This window comes from Passer montanus, unplaced genomic scaffold, assembly GCF_014805655.1.
Source record: "Passer montanus isolate IOZ18808 unplaced genomic scaffold, ASM1480565v1 scaffold2, whole genome shotgun sequence".
Taxonomy (NCBI): Eukaryota; Metazoa; Chordata; class Aves; order Passeriformes; family Passeridae; genus Passer; species Passer montanus.
In genome coordinates, this window is record NW_024366591.1 from 4500183 (window position 1) to 4523765 (window position 23583).

At 37.4% G+C, this 23583-nt stretch overlaps 1 long non-coding RNA gene across 1 annotated transcript in view; it reads right to left on the bottom strand.

Annotated features, from left to right (window-relative positions):
• Positions 1-454: 454 nt before the first annotated feature.
• The window catches only part of LOC120501470, a 48785-nt gene continuing 25656 nt past the window's right edge, over positions 455-23583 (bottom strand). The window contains exons 4-7 of the long non-coding RNA XR_005627304.1: positions 22084-22182; positions 11093-11244; positions 10198-10277; positions 455-5967 (exon numbers count right to left, since the gene is read on the bottom strand). This is a non-coding gene — a long non-coding RNA (uncharacterized LOC120501470). The remainder of the gene's footprint in view (positions 5968-10197; positions 10278-11092; positions 11245-22083; positions 22183-23583) is intronic.

A 23583-nucleotide genomic window follows, 5' to 3' on the forward strand; every position in this document is an offset into this window, starting at 1 on the left:
CAAAAGGACAAACATCAAAGAACCTCCAAACCAGTAAAAAAGGAATCATGTAAGCCCTATCTTTTTATCTAGCAATCCATGCTGTCAGTACCACATGCAGGTACAACAGAGATGATGAATAAGGAGGAAATTACAAATGTGTGGAGACCACAACATGTAAAACCACCACTGCCTGTGCCATAGGAGGCAGTGCCAGGAATGCCCTGGGGACAATACAGAAATGTGAGTTCCTCCATTCAGTTGTGGACTTTCCATTTACATCCCTGCTAATGTAGTACATTAATAAACTTGCAGACACATTGCAAACATTCATTTACCTTCTTCAGCTTTTTTTTTAAACAAGCTGAATTAAAACAAATTAAAACCAATCTCAGTCATGTTATATTTATTCTTTTATACAAGTAAAAAACATTACTAATTGAAGTCTTCTACAATTCATCCTTAGACAGCTTGTTATTTGCATTTAACATTGGCTTTGTAAAAAAAAAAAATTTAAAGAAACCAGAAGGAAGATTTCAATATTGTCCAAATCAGTAAATTCAGGTGCATTTAGTTTCAAGAATCTTGTGGCAGATGCCATGTATCCCCAAGAATTAATTTCCCGTTTCTGTCTGTCCAGATGTCAAGGACAGGGTCAATCTAAGAAGTAGAAAAATAACTTCAAGGCACCTTTTCTTAGGAAGAAAACACTTCAAGCCATAATACATTGACAGCTTTGATAAAAATAGTATTTCATTAAATACTTTATCCTTGGCAGATGTCTTGTCTCACACATTAAGTTGTCTACACTTGTAGTAAACATATTTCCATTAGAAAAGAAACTGCTGTGATGCATTGAAAAGTCTTTGCCACATTTTACATCTAGAAATACAAGATTACAGTGCACAACACTAGCACAATATTAAGTAAATTAGTCAAGTTTACATTTCTAATAAAGAAATTGCAAAACCCACAAACTCATTTTATTAATAAACCCTTAATGCTAAAAAAGTTCTTAAGTTTCAGCCAGTTTCTACAGATTTTACCTCAGAAATATTTCTATTGAAAGCATGGGATTTTTTTTTTCACGAGTAATATACACATGAATAAAACTGAACAAAGTATGACTATGTTCCCAGTTCTTAAAATTTTTGTTCTTAGATCAATGACTGGAAGCTGAAAACTCTTGTATTTACAAGGCTGGGTAAAGACTTCTGACCCTATTTTATTATTGTTTATATGTTTAACTTTTTTTGCCTTTGTACCCTGAGTGGCAGTGAAAAAGAAGTGTAACTTGATAGAGTGTACACATTACAAGCCTTCCTTTCAGAAAAGAAAGGATTGGAATTAACCTAGTGTCCAAAATTCTTGCTTTATTCCTGACTTTCTTTTTAAAGCCATTGCTCTGCCACAAGGAGGTTTTGGCAAAACACTTATTTTGGGAAGGGGGAAGGAGATAGAGAAGTAGGGGGAGGAACCTAAAAATCACCTTTTGGCCATCTCAAGTCTGCCTGGAAGCTCAATATGATGCAATTAATGAACAGCAATCCTCCACCTTCAGTGCTTCCTTGTCTTGCTCGAGACAGATGTGCTGACAGCATGGCACCTTCTTTAAAGGAGCTCAGTTTTATGGAAGCTGATCTCTCAGCAAGGCACAAGTGGCTACAAGCTTTTGACTGCCCCATGTATTTTCAAGCAAAATCACCATGTTTCACACCAAATATTCAGAAACAATATCAGAGGTGAAAATTGTTTCTATCCAGGGTTCAGCAAATGCCTCGTTTTTTTTTTTTTTTTTTTTTTTTTTTCCCAGAGTATTTTTGAATGTCCATGCATCTTAGCATTTTCTTTGGTTGTCTTGGAAAACACTCTTATAGACAAATGTATCTTGCTTGCAAGCTTTTTTCTCCTATGGGGTACGCATTTTACTCTGCTAAGCTTTAACCCCATTCCTTCTAGGCATATCCTGATATACAGCCTCAAACCAGTTCTTTCCCTTCATGCTTTTACATCTTACAAGAGATAAAATGCCACTCTCTCCTCAATTATATCCAAACTCAAAAAAGAAAAATAACTCAAAATTCAGCCTGACTGCCTACAATTAAACACCTAAATAAGTTACCTGTTAATCAGGGGTGCTAAATATGTCCAATTCCCACCAAAGTCAAGAACTGTAGAAAACCAGGATAATTCATCCCCCACAAACTCTATTTCCCACCTGCCCTCAGACACAGAAAGCATATTCTCAGCTTTACTAACCAAACTCATTGTGATATGATCAATGACACTGGATAAAGAAATTTTAAGCAGAAATTAAGTTACTGAATTGGATGCTAATGCCTAAGTTTCTCCACAGAATTTTTATGCATTTTTAGCTTAAACATTCCAGTAAAAAAAACCCCAAGAATATAGAAGAAAACAACTAAATACACAGAATTCCAGATTTCCTTTCAAGAGGAAGCACAGCTCCAGGAAGCCTTATGGATATCAACCAGCTGTCCTGAAGGACAGAGAAGACAACTGCTCATTCTTCAGAGCCTTGCAAAAACAATCTGAAGGATGCAAAGAGAATAAAATCTTACCCTTGAGTCTTTCTCCCAAAAAAATTAGTTTTCCTAATACTGTCAATGTTCTGACTCAAAGAAATACCAGAGGAAAACAGTGATCCCTAACATATTTAAAGTGTTGGTGGAGATAAGTTTTGTCTCTTTATAAAAAATTGGATTAAACTTCAAGCTGATTCAAAAGCATGATTCAAAACAAGAGCCACAGTTTTAAAATATTTTTCAAAAAAGACAAAATTGTCTATAAATTATCTCAGAGTTAACAAAGCATTGTGAAATTCTACAGAAACCAATTATTTATAAAGAATGCCATGAACTATTAGAAGTGATGTTTCAACAGCCTCAGACCAACTAATACATTATTTGAACAGAAATACTGAATAGTAACTGGACAGTAATGGACAGGAAGATGTTTTCAATTGATATATTTGAGGTCCCTCAATTGAGAAACTTTGATACTAAATCCCAAATACTTCTAATTACATTCATGTCAGTGCTTTTTTACTAGGCTTCCAAGTAAAAATCCTGAAGTGGCTGCAGGAGCTCTATCTTCCCTTCTACTTGTAGCTGAAGAGCTCTGTGCACAGCACCAGAGAAACTCCTGTCACTGGAAGTCCTCAGCTGAAAGGTGAGACTCTGCTTCAAGAGAACAAACTCATGGTGACCTCAGGAAGGGAAAAGCAATTGCCCACTTCATATCTCTTTTGAAATTGCTTTCTTCACTCTACATAAACTAAAAATTCTAGAACACTTCACAGAAAAAAGGAAATTATTCTTACAGGATGCTGGAAACTTCTCATGGAAAACTGGCTGAAGATCTTGTATAAAAAGGTTGTTAGCAGAAATATGCTAATCTGGAAAGGGATGCTGGCTTAGCAATATGCTTCAAAATAAATTAATCACACTTAACATCTCTTCTGCCTTTCCCCATCAGCTAGTTATAAAGAGATAAGCAAAAGAAACCTATTTGAGAATGCTTTCACTCTAAAGGAACATGGGTAATAGGTAGCTTAAGAGTTTTGCCCAAAGAACAACTATGGTAATTTAACAGTATTTCTCTTGACAGAAGTGTCCAGATTAAAGGCTAAAACCACATATTTGCAGTTGCTATTCATTCAAGCATCTCACAGGAAGAATGCTAAGATTCAAATATTCAAGGCCTGAAAGTAGCAGTAATTGGTAAAGAAAGCAGAGATTCATTTGAGAGTCAATGCAACCTATGAGAGTTATAAGAATTACAATAATTCAAGAATCACCCACAAGTATGTGGAGCTTTTTATTTGTATTGCTTAACAGAGGTTGGCAATTTCTATGTGTTTTGCTTTGGAACATAATTTGAAACAATTATTTGGGTTTGGCACTTACTGATATACCAGCAATTAACAAGTTGTTGAAAACATCACAATCTTCTGAAGACCATATTGATCATTGGGGTATCTTCCTGGCCTTTATACTACCTGCTTTTCCTTATATTTTAACTCAGCTTCAGATGTATGCAGATAATAAAAATATGCCTTTATTTGACTCTATTTAACTTACCATTGTCAGTTCTAAATTTTTTTGTTACATTTGAGGAGTTGTTCAGCAGGAAATCAGTCCAGCAACAACAAAATTAAAAATCCTAACTCTTTCTTTAGGGTGTTATCCTCAAAGTCCTCAGATATTTCTCAAATCCCTAATTATGTATTTCTTTTCTTATACCCTAAAACAACTGCTTGTCCTGTGCCAACCTAGGGTTCCAGGATCTTGCAGGGGGAACCTGCCCAACAATTTAATTTCTGACCTATATGCAGGAAGAGGATCCCTTTTGGGGAGCAGCAGAAACCACAGTTCAGGCAGAGTGGTTTTAGGTTGCCCCTACAGTAAAAACTGTTAAGGTGCCATTTCAGCCTAATGGGGCTGCTGTGCATTCACACAGTCCTACTGAAATGCCCTCCTCATTAAATGGGTTATTCAGAAGCCAACCTCTGCACTGACTTCACTTTCTAAATATTTTAGATTCAATGTCAGGGTCAAAATATAGCTCCTGAATGGCTTCAGGATGGCAGAGTACCTGGTGATCGCTAGGATGTATGCAGTCATGCAAGGAAAGGGGAATCAGTAGATGAAGACCTGGTTATCTAGTCAGGTTTCTTTGCAATGCAAGGTCTCTTCCTTTTACACTAGTGTACTGTAAATTGCCAGGGAATTGCCGGCAAGGATAACAGTATTTTGTCACAGTTGTGATTAAGAGACTGAATCTTTAGTGCCCCTTTAAATTGCCTCTCCTGTTGTCCTAATTCAAATAGAATTTCATTGTTTTCAATGCATGAGAGGCAAATTCTGAGGGAAACAATAGCAAATTTCACTTCTGTCCCAGAGAGGCGAGGAAACAAACTGCAGAAGTGAACTTCTAGAGAAATTATTTTACTGCCTATTAGTGTCTGCCAGTTCTCATAGATCCATCAGGACGCATGAGAATTCGCCTATAAATTAATTTATGTGCTGTGCTGCAGTGCAGCACTTTAGTTTTTTGATCTTTGATATAGGGATAACAAATTTATATAATAAATAGCACCTTCAGCTTCCTCAGCACTGCCATGCAATCTAAGCTGGACTGGCTTGACTGTTGCTTGTTCTGTTGCAGTTTTAGGTAACATGATTATCTCAAGCATAGCCTGGAAGCAGGCAGGACTTTTGAAGAACATGATTAGAAATTAAAAGGGCTTCATTTCCAATTCTACTTTTCTTTATGTCCTGGATTCAGCAGGGATAGAGGTAATTTTTAAATAGGTAAGAACAGACACAGCACTTTGTAAGCATTTTCTCTTGGTTGCTTAAACTTGTTTTTGCAGTTGTGCTCCTAAGGAAAATATGGTGGTGGTCAAAATTGTTTTTTATGGTTTTGATGAAAAATTTGGCTTATGCCCTTCCAAAGCTGGGAAGATGATAACAGTGCTCTCTCTTCCTTTTCAAAGAGAATACAGCACTCTTACCCAGACCTCCTTCATGGTAGCAGGTTAAAACTATGGACCTGAGGCCTTGCTGCACTCTGCTACAGAAAGCTATAGTCCCTTGTTAAACATCTGTACACAGATTTGAAAATACATTTATTATTTCTATGTGTAAGAGCTCTCTGAAAACCTTATGAGGCAGCTTCATCCCACCTCCTTCACTTTCCTTTACATAAAGGTGTTTCTTAAAATGTTGTTAAACTTGTTGTGAAGGAAAGTTTTTAGTTTTGTACAGATCACCTACACAGCAATCTGTCATAGCTGCATGCAAGTTTCATGCTGTCTTTCTTGGAACTTGTGGATCTTCTTCTAAAGAAAAATGTGGCTGTGTTTATTGATACCATTTTCTTAAGGTGTATGATAGTTGCTTCTTTTCTCTGCTATCTTCTCGTACGCAGTCAGTGGGGCTCCAAATCTTCCATGTTTCCTCCCTGAAAAAGAAAAAAAAAAGAAAAAAAATAATTAAAAAGAAAGGGCTGAGCTCCTGCTGCACATCTCCAGAGCCCTGTGGGAACAAAGAGCCAGGAGGGATGGGAGGGAGGATGGAAAACCAGTGGGAACAGGCGGGAGACAGACAAGGCAGTGGGGGAAGGGACCACAGGGCAGTGGAGGAATGGGAGCAGAAAGGAGCCAGATCTGGTAGACTGAGGAGAAGCCCGGTAGGAGAAACTTCTTTGTTTGCAGGAGAGAACAAAGGGGAAGGGGAAATGATGGAAGAAGAAGAGCTGTCAGGTTAGAAGTTGCTCCTTGTTGTTCCTACTCACTCTCCGCCCTCACCCACAAAGGGGAAAACGAAAACACACAGAGGGAACTGATTTGCACGTGCAAACATGCTTCTTCTGCTCTGCTTGTGACAATTAACTGTCCCTTTTTCCTCTCTTTGTTTGGCACTTTGGACAAAAACAATTAGACACGAAATCGTGAAGTTGAAAATCTAATATGGCAAGGCTATAGGAAATACTGACTTCATTGATCTTGACACATTGATCTAAATGTAATTTGTCAGCAGGTCAGAAACACTGGTTTATCTTAGACACGGATGACTGCTGCACAGAAAACTAAGCTGACCAACAATGATATGATTTTGCTCTAAATCTGAAGTCTAAAACTTTTTTTTTTTTTTTTCTGAGAGATTTAGCAGGGAGAAGTTGGCATTAATGTCACAACTTTTGCATCGTTTGTATACAAAACTGCTTTGTTTTAGGTTAAAAACTCGTAGTGGAAACAATTTTTTTGTGGGAAGAAATGTCAAATCCCTGTGAGAAATTAATATATATATATTTACTTATCAAGCAGACCTTATCAGCAGTTCTTTCCTGTAGGACTGTTTTCCTCTTAACAATATTACAGCAGAGTAGTCAGCATTTCAATGTAATCTGCACTACAATGCCCTATGTTAATGCAGACAGATACTTCAAAACCAGAATAACATGTTAATTGTCCCTCCCATATAACTCTTGGGCCTAACAATTACTACCCACTTTTATTGGCAGTTAAGTGCAGAAATATACCTTTTAAAAATCTTATAACCTTTGTTCTGGATTTTAGGTGACTTACACAAAATGCTTCTTTAATAATTTCTTCTGTAGGATTCCATCTCTGTTGTGAACAGCATTTTTATTCCCTGACTTGTTGCCTGGATAGTGAGGCAAAGAAAAGGATAATTTCTTTTGCTACAATTTTTGCTTTATTTTGAATTTTATTTTAAGAGATTAGTAAAAACTGGAAAACTTTCTTGACTGGTCATGGATGATTTTTTTTCTCCCAGCTTTTTATCCACTATACTTGGAACTCTGAATCTGGTAGTTAGAAATGAAGCTATCTCGGGGGTTAAACTCTTCAGTTATAAAATTTGATTACACTTCAATTTCTTGATCAAATCTGAAAAAAAAAATAACCAAACAAAAAAAAAAACACCCATGGCTCAAAAGAGAACATTATCAAACTCAGGAAGATTCTTCCTGTGAACATGAATTACCAGAATAGCCATGGTCTTGCAAAACAGGCTGACCAATCCCATTTTTGTTCTTTTGTGAATACTCATTGCTGGCTTCACTTTTCACACATTTATTATTTCAGTTGGTCTGCTTTAAGGCATGCTTTGTTCTGTGTAAGAGAAACAAAATAAACAGCGATTTCTGGAAGTAAAAAATGAACTTGTCCTGTAGATTCATTTTGGTGCAGTGAAGTTACACTACCCTTACACACTCATCTCCATCCTGCTAGTGTGTTAAAACCAGGGTGTTTAAGCCTTAAACTCAATCTCTTTTCCAGTGTGATAAATACCCTCCAAAGTCTTGGCTTGCTTATGTAGCAGTGGCCACTAAACATGGGCTAGTAATACCTGCTGTGGGGCTTTACTTGCAGCAATTGGGGTGAGTTGCTGGCACTTTGACTTTATTTGTTCTTAAATGAACTGAGAGTTGGCCAGACAGTCCTCAGGCACCAAAAAGATGCTTTAGGTACTGGGCTACATTTACTTTGCAATTTAGAGCTGTAATGGGAAAAATATTTTTCCTGTCCCTTTCATGTTCTAAAGAGTGAGGGAACTGGTTTTTACATATGTTAAAGTTGGGGTTTTTATCTCACACAGCTTTCTTGTGCTTACATATTTTCTTCTCCATCACAAATTATTAACTTTCTATTTTTAAAACTCCTAGCTCTCAGTGGATATTTCTGGTTGAAAATAGTGGCTCATCTATGAGAGGTTTTTTTTTTCTTCTCCCCTAAAGTGTTCTCATCTCTCCCATTGCAAGAGTTGTGCTCTCTCATACAGCTGAAGGTATTGTCTCTGCTACAATGATCTGCTTATTTCCATGAGAGTGTAAAACAACCCACTCATGTATGAGGTATGAGGACTTCCATAAAATGAAACTGAAATATCATGTCTTGCAACATGCCAAGAACATGAATGTACTTCTAAATATGCTTATTTTTACTGTTTCCTGGAGAGGTGAATTTATTGGTTTGTACTTAGTTTTGTTGCTGGCACATACTGGTACATGGAGGGTCTTACACTTTTCCTTCCAATTTAGCTTTGATAAAAAATAAAGAAAAAAATCACTGGTATTGTGGTTTTCAGTAGTGGAAGTGTGTTAGCTCAAATGGAGAAACTCCAGTTTCATTACAGCAGTTTAAACTTTGAGTTGCAGCAATGTCAACCATTCTGAAAAATTACTTCAGAGATTTGCTGCAGAAAAAGAAGATAAAAGAGTGGAAAAATTCTTGTCTTCATATAAGGCAGGGATGATCATTAATACCACAAATTCCATGTATAGATAGTGTCTATCTGATGTATCTTTTGGGAAAGTAATAAAAAGGTAATTTCTTGCTTCTATATTTTAATAATTCCTGTCCAGTTTAGGAGATTTTTCTTTATTTCCTGATTAGTTCAATCAGTAAGTCCTGATTTGGCTACTTAAAGTTAAGAAACCAAACAAAATGTCACCATTATGCTGAAGAATTAGGCCATGTAAATTAATAGCATCAGTCAGTCCTGAAAAAGAGATATGTCATCATTGTAGTTACATCAGCTTATTTAAAAATACTTTAGTACTTTGCTACTTAACTAAGAAGGGAGAAAAATGCAGTATTTGCAAAAGTAAGCATTTTCACAGAATATGTATAATTTGAATTGGAAAAATCAATACAAAAAATAATCCAGTTTTAAGCCAAATCTGAGTCCCAGTACTACTGTTTGTTAAACCAGTCTAAATGTTAGGAGCCAAGTATAACACCTGCCTTGTAGCTGGATTCTACATAAGGATGGTGATTTCTGATGGGGCTTCATTGGCTGGACTGCACATCCTGTTTTATGTATGATGCAAGGAGGTGCCCCCAATGGTAAGTGGAGGATTCCTCAGTGAGTGTACCACAGGAGCATGGCTGATGTGGGGCCTGACAGAGGCACTCAGTGCTTTTCTTACCGTTTTTTGAGTTACAGCCCCTCTGAGTCAGAAGAACGCAGGTTAACTGAGCTGATCCAGAGTACTTGGTGTCCTTACAGCAAATGAAAATAACACTATCAAAGCCAAAAACATTAGTAATTTAGTGAGGGACTTTTTGAGTTTTCAAGTCAAAATGGAGTTTTCATATTGCCAGACTGAATATTGAGATTTATTTTTATTTTTTTATGAGACGAAAATATTTTACTCTTGGTTGGTTGGTTGATTGGTTGGTTGGTTGGGGGAGGAGGATTTGGTGGTTTTTTTTGTTTCGTGTGGGGTTTGGTGGTTTTGTTGTTGTTGTTTGTTTCTGGGGGGTTTTTTCTTGTTGTTTTGTTGTTGTTGCTTAGATTTTTGGGGTTTTTTTGGTTGGTTGGTTGGTTGGTTGGCTGGTTGGGGTTTTTTATTCAGGAAGGAGAATATATTTCAAAATTCATGAATTCTCATTTTCATCAGATTTACTCCTAATAAGATTCCAAAAACCTGTATTTTTTAAGTTCCTAGTACTACATTTTAGAGAAAAAAAATATTAATAACAATATGTGCATGCTCATATACAGCTGCAGAATTGAAGTCTTTGTATGTTGCTGCATTCAGACTTGAGTACCAAGACAAATCCAAATCACCCTTCAAATTAGACAAAGCTTCCAAACTTGGTTCAGGAGACTTATGGAACCAAACATGATTGTGTGGAATCAATGAGGAGAAGCAACATACCTGCACTGGATGCTTCAGAGCCATGTCCTGAACATTCAAATGTTTATTTCTTGTCAGGCTAAAATACTGGCACTGGATTTCTGCAAGACATTTAAAAAACACCTCTGAAAAGGCTCATATAAACAATTAATTTCATTGACCTAATTTAAATATTTACAGCAGAGTGCTATTTTTGCAATACAATTATATTAGATATACATTTTCTATTACATAATAAATTAATTTCCATCTCTTCTGGTTTTTAGATCATCTCTTCTCTAGTAGGACAACATCAAACCTTCCTGACCTCAAGCAAAGAAACTATTAGTAAAATATTTCTCAGGGCGCCTAAAGAAATTTATCTAAAAATGAGCTGTGAAAATTTTATTTACATGTACTTTTTTGTTCAAGGAAATTCAAAATTAATTTCTATTAAGGGTACCAAAGTCAGCACAAATGGCACAAATCCTTGGATGGTAAACATATGCCTTGCTCTGTTTGAAGAAATCTGGCTTCAAAATGACAAAGTTATAGACTTTTGAAAACATGCATCCTGGTTTGAACAGCAGGTTTTTTAACATCAGAAGCAAACACCAGGATGTGATGTTCTGAATATTCACTTTCAGTATATTTGAAAGCTCACACCTACTTGTATTTGAATGTGTGATTACTTTCAGTACTGCATTGTTCTGAACCAGTTACAAAAAGAAAAGGTCATTGGAGACCTTACTGTTTATAATAAATCATGTTTCTGCTTTCAGTCAGAGAATGAAGGAATATAGGCATTTTACTCACAGGAACTACTATTACTCTTGGAGACATAAACTTTAGATAGAGCTTCTTTAGATAGAGCAAGAAAGGCTATGATCTAGGAAATATGCTGATTCAAACCATTATGTGGACAAAATACACTCACATTTCTGTGACCTTGTTATCTTAATTTCTCAATTCAAAGAAAGCTTTGCATTCTTCGGAAGCTCTCTTGCAGTGCTCTCCCTGATGCTTCTTTCTGTTTTCCTCCTCACTTTCTCAGTGACACTTGTGCTGTCTTGGAAGCAAATAATCTGCCTTGGGATAAGAGGAAAAACAAAACTGAGTAACGAAAAACACCCTCCTTGCACCTTCCTAGCAGAATACTGAACACAGCTAAAGGACATCAAATACGGTCACAGTCACGGTACATGCTCAGAACTGAATGCATCTTTCAAGCTTTGGCTTGAAACTTCTGTTAGTTACTGGAACTATTCACCATCTTTTACCTAGACCATAGTTTTAGACTGAATTTTGGAATGAATAGGAAAGTACATTTCTGCCAGTTGGCATGGGGAGTGAGGTTCATGGCTAACTCAATTCTGAGTTCACCAGCCTGGAACCATCATAAGTGACAGAGGATAGCCTCGATAGAGAAGGTGAGACGCTTAAAGAAGGTGCTTAAAAATAGGTATGAAAAATGTTGTCAAAATTAGCTACTATTTTGTGTGTGCTTCCTGTACCAAAGTAACACATTTAATACCTCCATGCCTACTGCTAGTTAAGTGCACGGTATGAAGAAGCAATTGGAAGAATAAGGAAAATAAGTTAGTGAAAGAATAGTATTTAAAGCTTTTGTTTCTCAAGAAGAGCCATACATCCCTGAATTCAGTACGAATGACTTTTATCATAAGCCATTTGTGGGTTTTTACTGGTTTTGATATTCAGTAAAGTATTCGCTAAATAAAGGAAATATTTATTTGTTACTTTGTTCTATTTTATTTCTTGAAATAATGGTTTGTTAGTCAAATATCTGTCATTGATACACCAAAAAAATCACAAATTAATTTATTTAAACAAAATAGGCCTTTACTCTCAGATTTTCCCTTTGACTTTCAATTTATCTTTTTTAATAGTAAAGATTCAGAATTTCTTTTTATGGTGTCCTATAAAAATAAAAGCTTACTGCCTCTGGTTTTACTACAGTTCTGGACTCATACCTGAAAATTGGTATTTTGTAAAAGTCCTGATATAATTTTCTTGAAATGTTTATCTGTAGGTATTAGATATCATGAGATATTAAAGCCCATTTTCAAAGCCTAGAAGATCTAGAAAAAGGAAACTATTTTGATGGTTCATACTTGAGAATACAGTATTTCTAACCTGTAGGGTAACAAAAACATGAAATGTACATCCAAAAACTATTTAAAATTTAAAATTTAACTTTTAAATTTATTACTTTATGCTTGCTGCCAGTTTTCTTCAATAAAAGTCATGCAGAGCAGGGAGAGGTTGAAAACAGATGTGAACTCCTGCCCCTCTAATCTTCTGGGCAGATTTCCCAGTGACCTACCAGAAGCGCACATTTGCAAATAATTTTTAAAATAAGAATTTTGGTTAGAGTTAGCTCTCTACTGAAAAAGTGCATTTCTGCATACCAGGGCTGTTACAGTTCTCTCCCAGAATTAGAAATCTCCTGTTTTTCTGGAGGACTGAGAGTCTTTTGTCATAAAAACAAGTACTTCATTAGTGCTCAGGTATGGGAACAGGTTTTGTTTCACAGGGAAGAACACATGAGTCAGGGTAAATTTTAAATTATCTAAAATGAAGTCTCACTGTGATTTTGTCCTTGAGATCTTTAGAACACGTGACCATCAAAACACTGAGGCTGCTCTCTCTTAAGGAGCCAGCTGTATTCCTAAAGTTTTAAGTGAAGCTTAAGCAAGAAGTTTGCAAGGAGGTCCATCAGCTTTCTGAACAAGATTGGGGTTCTACAAGGAGAGGACTTTCTTTAACAACAACAAATACAAGTCACCGCTCTGATCCTCCAGCTCACATTCTTAGAACAAGATTCATTACAATTCTATTTTATTGCTCTTGTACTGGAAAAGGACTTTGAAATGGGAAATCAGTGATCTGGTCTTAAGGAAACTGGGATTTTCTTTATGTCGATGTGGATCTCTGTCCATTAGGCCTTTTGGTCCAACAGAAATGTATTCATTCATGTAACACAGAACACGAAACAAATAAATTTATAACCTTCCTTTGCCAAAATTTGTTGTTATACATGGTGAAATAAATCTGAAGCTGAATCAGCTTTTCAAGCACCTACTATCTGGCCTCTTTATTTTTTTGAGCACATGGTTAACATGAGAGTGCTAGTGTCAGTTATTTTAACAATTTTTAATATTTGGGACTTTTGCCCCCATTATTTTGGTAGTAAACAGTTGGAAATAACACCCTGGCATCATTTTTGCAAATGGAGAAACAAAACCAAATACTTGTAAATCAAAATTTAGTATAATAATATCTTCTAAATTTTTACATAAATCTGTTAAATAGTGGAGCTACTTGCTCTTTGAGATAGAAAAGTTCGGAAGACCTGAATATATCTTAATACAATATTAAATATCTTCATACATAATAACAGTAATCGACCTCCTGGACAATGCCATAGTAAGAATGCAAATAAAAAAGGTGCCTTCAGTAGGTAAAAAACCAAAAAATAGACACTGGGACTTTTATAAACTGAGCTAACCCAAAGGAAATTTCATATTTAAATCAGGAGGTAAACATTGTCCGTATAACTGTGTAACACTGGACATTTAATGACCTCCTGAAATTCCTATTCACTTAATTAATTTGATGAAGCATTGCACTCAGAAATGCTACAACAAAAAAAAATCCACATCAAAATCTTTGGTTTAATTGCAGTTTTTTACCATATTGGAATAGCTGTAGAAAGATGTAATTTTCTATATAAAATATAATTTTTATATTACGTATCTGAAAATAGATAGCATTTAACTTCCCCTATTCTGCTGACTAGTCCAGAAAGCAAACATGACTTGTCACTGTCTGCTTTTCATTATTTTTCTCTGTGACAGCATCCTTCATGCATGAAATGTATATTTACAATGAATAAACAAATTGTCATTAATGACTTTGAGTAGCAATTTTTAATCTCAACAGTCTTTAATTTTTATATATATGTATGATGGCAAATTCATTGAGGTCTTAATTTTGTTTTTCTGTGTGAATTCAGGAGGTTGAATTATTTGCCTGCCTCTTCAAGGAAGCAAATCTAGCAAAAAAAAAAATATTTCTAATGAGAGTTATTTGATCTCTAGAATTCCTGAGTGACTTCAGGACTAAGGCTCTGGAGCTAAGCTTCACAAGATTTTAGGAATCTTTCTTAATGTAGGGTCCACTTTCAATTTATAAAATACTGGTGGGGGTGACTTGTTCTAAATCACTTTCAGCATTCTGTGTTCCACTAGAGACCCAAGCAATGGGTAGGACTGCACAGCAACAGGGGCCATATGCTTGGTGGGCTGCTCAGCTGCACATTTTGGAAAGCAACTGATACAGCAGTGTGGGGGATGCTTTCTTCTGTCCCATACATAGCACTAACTACAAGTTACAGTGAACTAAACTCCTGAAACAGCAAATGAAATCAGACAGAACATTGTAGCTTGGTGACATCTTTGGAAACAATCTGAGAAACCAGTAGTCTGATACATGTAAAATAATGATTAAGAACAGATGTGACATCCTTTGGCACTGACCCCCCAGTATGCCTGTGCCTACGCGGAGTCCTGGGGACTTTGGTGATTTATTTATGCAGAGCTCCTTGCAGAGCCTGGTAGAAAAAAATACCTGCTATGAAGAACGACAGTAAGGGAAAGTGCAGCTTAGCTTTCATCTAGAACATCTGTCCTCAGGACTTATGAAGTTGTATTTGTTAAGTGGCACACCATAGCCTCCTGTAGCACCTACAGATTTAAGTACATTCAGTACATACATACATATGTACTCTGGTTATATGTCAATCTGCTCATGTGCACCATGTCTTTGGCTGACTGGGATTTAAAGAGTAAATGCTCCCATACCTGCTTAACTGGAATAATTGTCCCTTTGAATCCAAATTAACAATTTTTTAAAGGATCACCAAAATCCTCCCACACTTAGTGAAATTATTTTGGTGTCTGTAGTAACAGAGCATGCTCACATTTACTAGAAACTCCTCTGCTTTTTCATAATTTAGTCCTTTAATTCTCCGGAAAAAAAACCAAACCAAACCAAACCAACCAAAAAAAAAAAAACCACAAAAAACCCAAAAAACAAAACAAAAAACCCCAAAACAAAACACAACAAAAAAACCCCCAAAACCCCAAAACCAAAAACCTAATGTGGAGAAGACCAGAGTTCCTGGGAATAGCTCACTCCTGCAGTCAATTTGCCTAATTGATTAGAAGCCTGATTGCAGCTGCGAAGGAGAGGATAACCGGGGAGCTGTGCATACACAGAGGTGCGGAGTTTGCGTGGCGGCTTCACAGAAATGCGGGCTCCTGCTCTGAGAAATCATTTCCCACCATCCATTTTCTGGATCGGCACCCATGTCCATCTCCGGGTGTCCCCGAGCACAAACTTGCCTGGCTGAGAGAGGGGCCCCTGCAGGGAGGCTCTCCAGCGGCAGAAATCTTGTTTTGCCCACCCGAACGCTCCCCACCCACAATCAGCCAGGGCTTTGCTTCTGTTTCCTGATCTATCTCTGCTCTGAGCGAGGACCAGAAATGCCCGAGTGACAGCAGCCCGAGGCCTGGCCCTGCAGCGGCTGCATAGTTCCCTAATCCCCTCTCTCAGGATGCTGCCCTGGTACTTCCCAGTACAGTAACCCAACCTCTTGTCTGGGCTTTTTCAGCTTGGCTTCATTATTACTACCATGATAAAGACTAGCTTTTGTTTTTGACTTCCCTTTTCAAGTTTCTACACGCTTTTGACTTTTCTTGTCCCTTAACTTGTAGGATTTACTGATGCTCATGTTGCTAGGACTGAAAGGTACCAAAAGAATAACATATGTATTTCTGGAGCCCTTTATGAAAAGTTCTCTCGCTGATCCAGACATGACAGAACTCAGGTCTACTTCCCTGAGAGCAGCATGATTTCAGTCATGGTTCACCTGGGGGTGGTTTACAGAGATTCTCCTTTATGTGAGTACAACAAAAAGCAGTCAGCTAAGGAGGGCATCACAGCCATCATCAAAACTCAGTGTACAAAGGAGAGCTATGACAGGGACTTGGATTTGCTGACATTTGCAAATCACCTGGAACAAAGACACATGGGAAAACTGAGCCTAGCCTCATCATAATAATTATTTCTGTTTTCAGTATTTAGTTCTGTCACTAGAGGTGCTAATACATTATCAGGAAGTCAGGCTGTATTTCTGTCTGGAATATAGACTACACTTCTTTTTCTCCTATTGCTTCCCAACTTATTTTCTTTTCCAGTATGTAAGTACTTGTACATCCATACACTTCATCATGTGAGGCTCATGATTTAGTATTCTGAGGATCGCTATTAGAACCACTAGACACAACTTTAATTCTTTTGGCCAACTCTATTTTTATTTCTCCTGCATTAACCTTAGAATCCATAATACATCATGCAGTGACAGAGTAGTGGATAATTTTATTAAACCTGTGGACGACACCAGGTGGGAAGAGACTATCAGGAAGACTGGTTTACAGTGCAGAGTGATTTGGACAAATTGAAAGCAGCAGCAGCAGGCTATCCAGCACAGACAAATGAAAGACAGTGCACACAGGCAAGAATAATGGATTACATGGAGCCAGGCTGCCAAGCAGCTGCTTAGAGTGTGAGATGAAAACTAAGTAACTACCAAGGATTGCAAGCTTTGCAAACCCAAACACTGCTAGAGGAACCAGAAGCATTAATCCAGGCTGGAAATCACAGAAGATAATACTTCAGTCATTATGCTGTGCTACATCTTCGAGGCAGTACCACATCCAGGGGTGTGTGAGGTGCTTCAAGAGGGACAATGAACAGCTGAAGAGAACAATGAAGATCAACAGAAGTTCAGAAAATGCAAGTAATTAAAATAGTGATAGCTTTAAAAAAAAAAGACTCAAGAAATTATGATCGGCAAACCTGTGTAAAGGACTTGCTAGGGGTTTTTTGGTACATATTTAGTTATTGGGGAAAAAGAATTTTAAAATAATTTTAAAAAAGGGCAATGGCTCTAGTTGCAGGAAGAAGGTTAAGGTTCCAGGTTGAGAAATATATTTTAAAGGTAAGGAGACAGGGAATCTGGACCACATTTGACAGGGAAAGAAGGTCCCTGATAAAAAGTTATATAAGCATCTATTAATGATGAGTGAGTATTATCTGAGGTTGCACTGGGAAGACGAGTGGTTTAGATTACCTTTTCTTTGAAAGAAAAGAACCTTCCAGTTCTGCAGTTCCAATAACCTAATAACCCTAAAACTTTTGCAGTCAACAGAATTTTCCCAGATCCCTTAAAAAAATGTACAGGATTTAACAAGAATCTCATAGAAATAAACCAAAACATTTATGAGCTATCCTGTTGATTCACCTGTATTTACCATCCTCCACAAAAAGCTGTTATCTGTTCATATTTTGTTGTAATACATTGGGGGAAAAAAAGTCTTATGTTTAACTAAGTAGAAAGTGCAACAAGCCATAAACTGTAGACAGACTTTTTAAGGCCATTAGTCTATAGAATTTACTTCTGAAAACACTATAAAGTCTATCTACATTACCTGATCTTAGAAAATTAAATCAACACTCCTAAACTGGGAGTGATTTCTGCTAAAGAGAACCATCAATCTGCATGCTCCCTAGTATGCTTTTCTGTTAATTCTTATGTCCAGAGATGGAAAAAAATCCCATAAAGGAATGACAGACTGATTTATTGTACCAGAGTATCTACTAGATTACTAAAAAGAGATTATATAGAAATAAATTAAATAATAAACTAATTTACATAAGTTATTTTCTTTACCTATGATATATCAAATTATGTGTTTCAACTACAGTTTATCAACATTAAGCATTCTTTTTAATTTTTTGCTTTAAAATATTGTACAGAAAAATCACATGAGAATAACTACTTCATGTTCCAACAATTTTTCTTTAAATTATACAAATGACCTGCGTATAACACAATTATGTTTGGTGTCCCCTTTTCCCCTTCTTTGTAGCTTTTAAAACACACAGACACACTGGACCACATTCAACTCCTGTATAAAGCTAAATTTCTACCTGAATTTGGTGGATTTTTAATAATATCCAATGTTATTTTTTTTTTCCTTTCAAGCAGAGAACAGACTCAAGACTACTGCAATTACAAGCATAATGAAATTTTATGTCATTGATATTACATGTTTGGACTTTACTGTGAGATCACTCTGCACTTTACAGCAGGACAGTAGGTAATTCTAGTAGATAATTAGATTTTTTTCCCCCATTCAGTGTGAAGGATTTTTTGTATGACCAGTAAATTCCCAAATTAATTTTCTGAGGCTTGAGCAATACTCACTGAACTTGTTCAGGATTTGATTGTATCATCCTTTCATCACCCCACAGAAATTCTCTGCCTGGTAGATAGTTCATCCAGTTCTGAATTATTAGTTTTATCTTTGGATCTGACCCTAACATATAAACATAGAAATATCAAAATACTTGCTTTTAAGCCTTGTAAATTAAGTGCATAGAGTTCCTATTGGATAACAACAGCAGTTTGCATTTTCTCCCTGAACACACTTTAACATGCATAGACAGGAGTAGGGACGTACTAGTTCAAAGTAAACTTTTGGCCTCTTGGGGGCACAGGAAAGTTTGGTTCCTGCAGCAACTGCTATTCCTTTACAGGATCCCTCCAATTCGGCTTTCAGCTACAATAGTACAAATCAAAAGCAATCTCCTGGTACTAGCATGGATATTGAGCAAAAGTTAACACTATATACATATAATAAAAAAATTCAACCTGTGTGTGCTGGGGGTATGTCCTGGTTGCTATGAAAGTGATAATCATCAATTTCCTGGCTAGTGTGGGATCCAAGTACCCTTCAACACAGCTTTAATGTTGTTTTTCACACTTGCAAAAGATACAGATTTTGGCTGTAGTTTAGGCATTCTCAAGTGAAATTAACTCTTTTCCCTGGCATTGTGCTAGGATGTTTAACTTAAGAGCATAGAACAAAACAAAACAGAAATACAAACCAACCCCAAACAAACAAAAAAAAAAAAAGAGAGAGAGAGAGAGAGAGAGAAAAGTTTAACAAGTAACAGTTCTGCTGAAACACTTACAGTATTACCTTCAATGCCCTGCCAGTATCCATTGAAACTGGTGGCTCAATGTACCTGAGACAGCTAATTAAAAAAGGAAGTGGTCAAAGTCATGCTTTTGTTTTTTTGGTAAACTTCAAAGGTGATCCCTCTCCTTCCTCCTCTTTACATTTTACTGTCTGGCTTTTTGCCCATCCTGCAGCTGTTGGCTGAGCCTGTCTTTCATGGCGTCAAACCTGCCTCCTCACGGTCCATAAAGTTACAGCAGAGATCATGATAAGCAGGTGTGGAAAAGCCAGAGGTGCAAGATGGGCCCGTTAATGATTTTTCTGGCACCCCATGCTGAGCTGCTGAAAAAAAAAAAAAAAAGAGAGCAGCTCGAAGAAGGTGAGGGACTGTGTGTTTGCAGAGCTATTTGAGATTGTATTACTTCTCCCACAGCAAAGGTGTTGGGTTTTCACTTTAAAGGCTGTTTACAGAAATTATTCACCTTTTACACAGCTTTTAAAAAATGCTTTGAGGCTTTAACTGGACACAGAATTTACATCACACCAGTATGAAAACTCTTACTTTTCATTTAACCCCCCATTAAATCATTCAGCGATCTTACTCAGTGATAAGAAGCCACCTCCCATTGTACGGACTTCACAGAGGAAAACAAAACTCAGTCACTAGGGATACATTTATGTCCTAGACTTTCATCTGGAAGTTTCTGCACCCATTTACATATGGGCAATGAAGGCAGAGGGGACTAACTGCTGGGGGAGAAGAAGAACAAAACAGGAGAAAACACCATGATTTGCTGTTGTTCTTGAAATAACTGAACAATGTAACAAACTTGTATCTAAAACTCTTATCTCATAAAAGTCACTTAAAAATCTGTTTTATTTTAAATGGTCATCGAGCTGTGAACTGGACCTAAAGAATAACTTTTAGCAACTCCAGCTCAAGATTTTTAGACATGAGTGCCTGAAATTAAGAGTCTACAGGAACCATTTTCCAGAACACCCAAGTGACACATGATATTCTCCACTACTCAGAATCAATGGGACTTGAATTTTCGGATTATCCAAACACCAAGGCATGGCTTGGATTTCACAAAATATTTAGTGTCCAACTTCAACTAGTGTCCCTATCTCCCTCTAGGAGAGAGAACCTAAACAGCTGCTTGTGGGCTTTAAATCTGTCCCTGAGCCTCTAATTAGGTGTGGCATGCCAGCACTCCTGCATCCACTAGGTCCTAGGTTCCCTATCACCCTGAACTTTAGGCATTTGTATTTTATCCTTGGGCCTTTACACCAGTGTTTTAAAGCTGGGCGGCATTTTAGTGCTGAAAGAGTTTGAGCAAATAAGGACTGAGAGAAGCAGAAAGTGAGGAACATATTGCAGCAGCTGCAGATGAATTTCAAGCTCCTGACCTGCTCACATATTTTTTTCCTAATACTTTTACTTTCACTAACAACTATTTTTGATGCAGCAATTCCTAGAAACTCAAAGCAGGAGTGGGACCAGTCACAAACCTGAAGTCAAGCAGTGCCAACCATAAATGAGCTGAATGCAGGTGCATGATGCTTCTGAGACTGCCTCAGCAGTTCGTTGTGCCACTTAGTGGCTTATGAAGACCTGAGGTTCAAGAGAGACCAGTGAGAACCAGAATGGACCTCATTGTCTGCAACAGTGAAAAATGCAGTGTGGTGTTCTCCATGCCTGAAGTCAGAGCTGGCATGGCATGGCTTTGCTGACAAACAAATGAATCAAGCACCCTTTCTAAAGCCATCAGGGAATGATATTGCATAGATTTCACGCTGCTTCTAAATTCAGTTCTGTTAACAGAATTCTAAGGGAGCTCAGAACATATAAGACGCTGTCTCTCCTATTTTCCTGTAACTGCTATGGAAACAGTGCCAATACCTTCAGGATGGAAATATAACACAAACTGCCCACCCCAGGACTCAACAAAGATGGTCTGCAACCTAAAAAAACAATAAAAGCTCAAAAACCTAACTCAGGAACAGAACTGTCATATTATTCCCATGGAGAAAGGAAATAGGGAAAGAGATATAGAGGAGGTAACCACCCTCCATATTTTTACTAGAAACTTATTTCCCAGCTGTCAGAAGGAAGAGTAAGGTGAGCTCATGGACAATTGCTTTTGCAGCTTTCCTTGACCACCAGACTAATATTTAGCTATCCATCCTGCAACAGTCTGTAATAACTTTCCCACTGTGTCAGCAGATAGATTTTTACAGCAAAGCACAAGAAACGAAATAATTTTTAAAACCAAATCATGTCGATAATCTTTGTGCTGCACTCACAAGTCACCTGATAATATGAACTGGCCTTTCTTCTTATGTTTGTGATGCCCCAAAATGTCTTCCCAACTGCATGTATCATAGCTCATGACAACTGCTCTGCCATCAGCTTTTCAAGAAAGAAGCTCTAACCTTGCAGCTTTGGAGGGTCATGAGCCAGTGCTCCCACAAGAAAATAAATTTTTTAAAAAGGATATTAGAAACTGAAAAGCTGAGGGGGACTGGATATGGTAGGGGAGATGTTGCAGAGTACTGTGGTAAATTATCTGCTGTGCCACAGGATTCCTCTTTAGCCATGTGCATGCTATAAAGTCTTTTTGCACTACAACTCTTTTCTCTGGTGATGATGGCAGTACAATAACAATAACTGTAGAAATGGCTACGTGCAGTACTGGTAAGGCCAATGGAAAAAGCTGCTGAAAAACACAGCTTTAATTTCATACACTCAATTTAGTAATTATAGAGCAAAATTCAGCTGAAAGGAGCCAACAAGGGCTGGGGTTTTTACACTTACCATAGGAAATATTTGGTCCATTTCTTTTTGGGGCTTTGAGTGTTTATGAGAATGAGGTGGCTATTGGCAGGGTGCTGATCCTACCAGTCTGGCTGGGTGCTGTGGGCAGAAGAAAGAAAACAAAGTCAGAAGGATGCATTTTGTAAATGGGATATTAAACTCATGATAGTTTATTTGCACCTTGATGTGCCATCCTAAATTCGTCCTCCCCTGGAAAAAAAGTAACTAACATAAAAAGCAGGAATGTTTTAGAGATCGTGTTTTCCTTATTGATGACAATCTACATTTCTTTGAAAGAACAAAGGCTTCTGAAGAGGACTATATTATGTTTTATCCATACTTCACTCTCTTCACATCCTATATATTTTCTTTCCATCAGGCTGTATTCTTCACTCATCTACCTTCAATGGAAATAGAGATTAAATTATTTAGTGTTAGCAAAACACGTACAGTTTTACAAGGGCATATCTGAAGTAGTCTTTCCATGTTATGTCTCAGTCAAAACAAGTGGAAATTACCAGCTAAAGGAGGAGGTGCTGTCCCCTCCTCCTAGTATTTGCATAGTTACGTAATCAGCCATATAAAGAAAGCATCCCTAAACTAACCTGAAGAAAAATTAGAGAGTGGAATGGGGAGATGATTTTCCTCCAGATCAGAACCCAGATCTGCCTCTCAACTCAGGGGCCATGAGATCTAGCAGGAGCACAAGCAGGGATGAGCTGAAGTTGACAACTTCACTTTACACAGGACACTTTCATCAATCCAAAATGACCGTGAAAGTAAAGTCCTGGCAGTTCACAATTAAGAGTAAAGCCACAGACAAAAAACCCAACAACAACAAAAAAAAACCCAACCCAACTTTTTGTTTGAGCTCGCTGGCTCACTCTAGTGTCTGAGAAGCACTAACAGCACCAAGGACAGGAAAGGGAGGGGAGCTGACTTAGCAGCCATAGCTGTTATGTCAGCTTAGCTGTAGCACCAACCCATCATTTAGAGTTCCTGTGGCAAGCTGATCATTAACAAGAGTAAAAGTTGAAAACTCTTGAAATTATTTTTTCTTTTTTTCTTGCTGGCTAGAAAAACTACAGTGGTTCTTTCTGAGATCTGTCATAAAAGGCATATTTTGTCATGTTATACATGACAATACAAAATCTGCCTCAGAGACCAAGGACTGAAACAGAGATTTAAAGCTTTGCATAGGCTGCCTAACCCATCTTTCAACAGAAAAAGAGGAGATGGAGAGGACCCTATTAAGTTTTGTACAAAGGCTATTCTGATGAATCCTCATACACAGAGATTTTACTCCAAGCTGTTATTAGACTTCCATGACACCTAGAGAAGTGCAATTACTTTGGTTCACTGTTTGCTCCCATATCTTGCTCTATTTGCCTCAAACCACTGGTGATGAAGCAGCTGCTATGTGCTACTCCCAGGAGCAGCACACAGCCTGCACTGCACTGGTGTTTCAGAAATGTCTGGATCTGACTCTGCTGCAAGCAG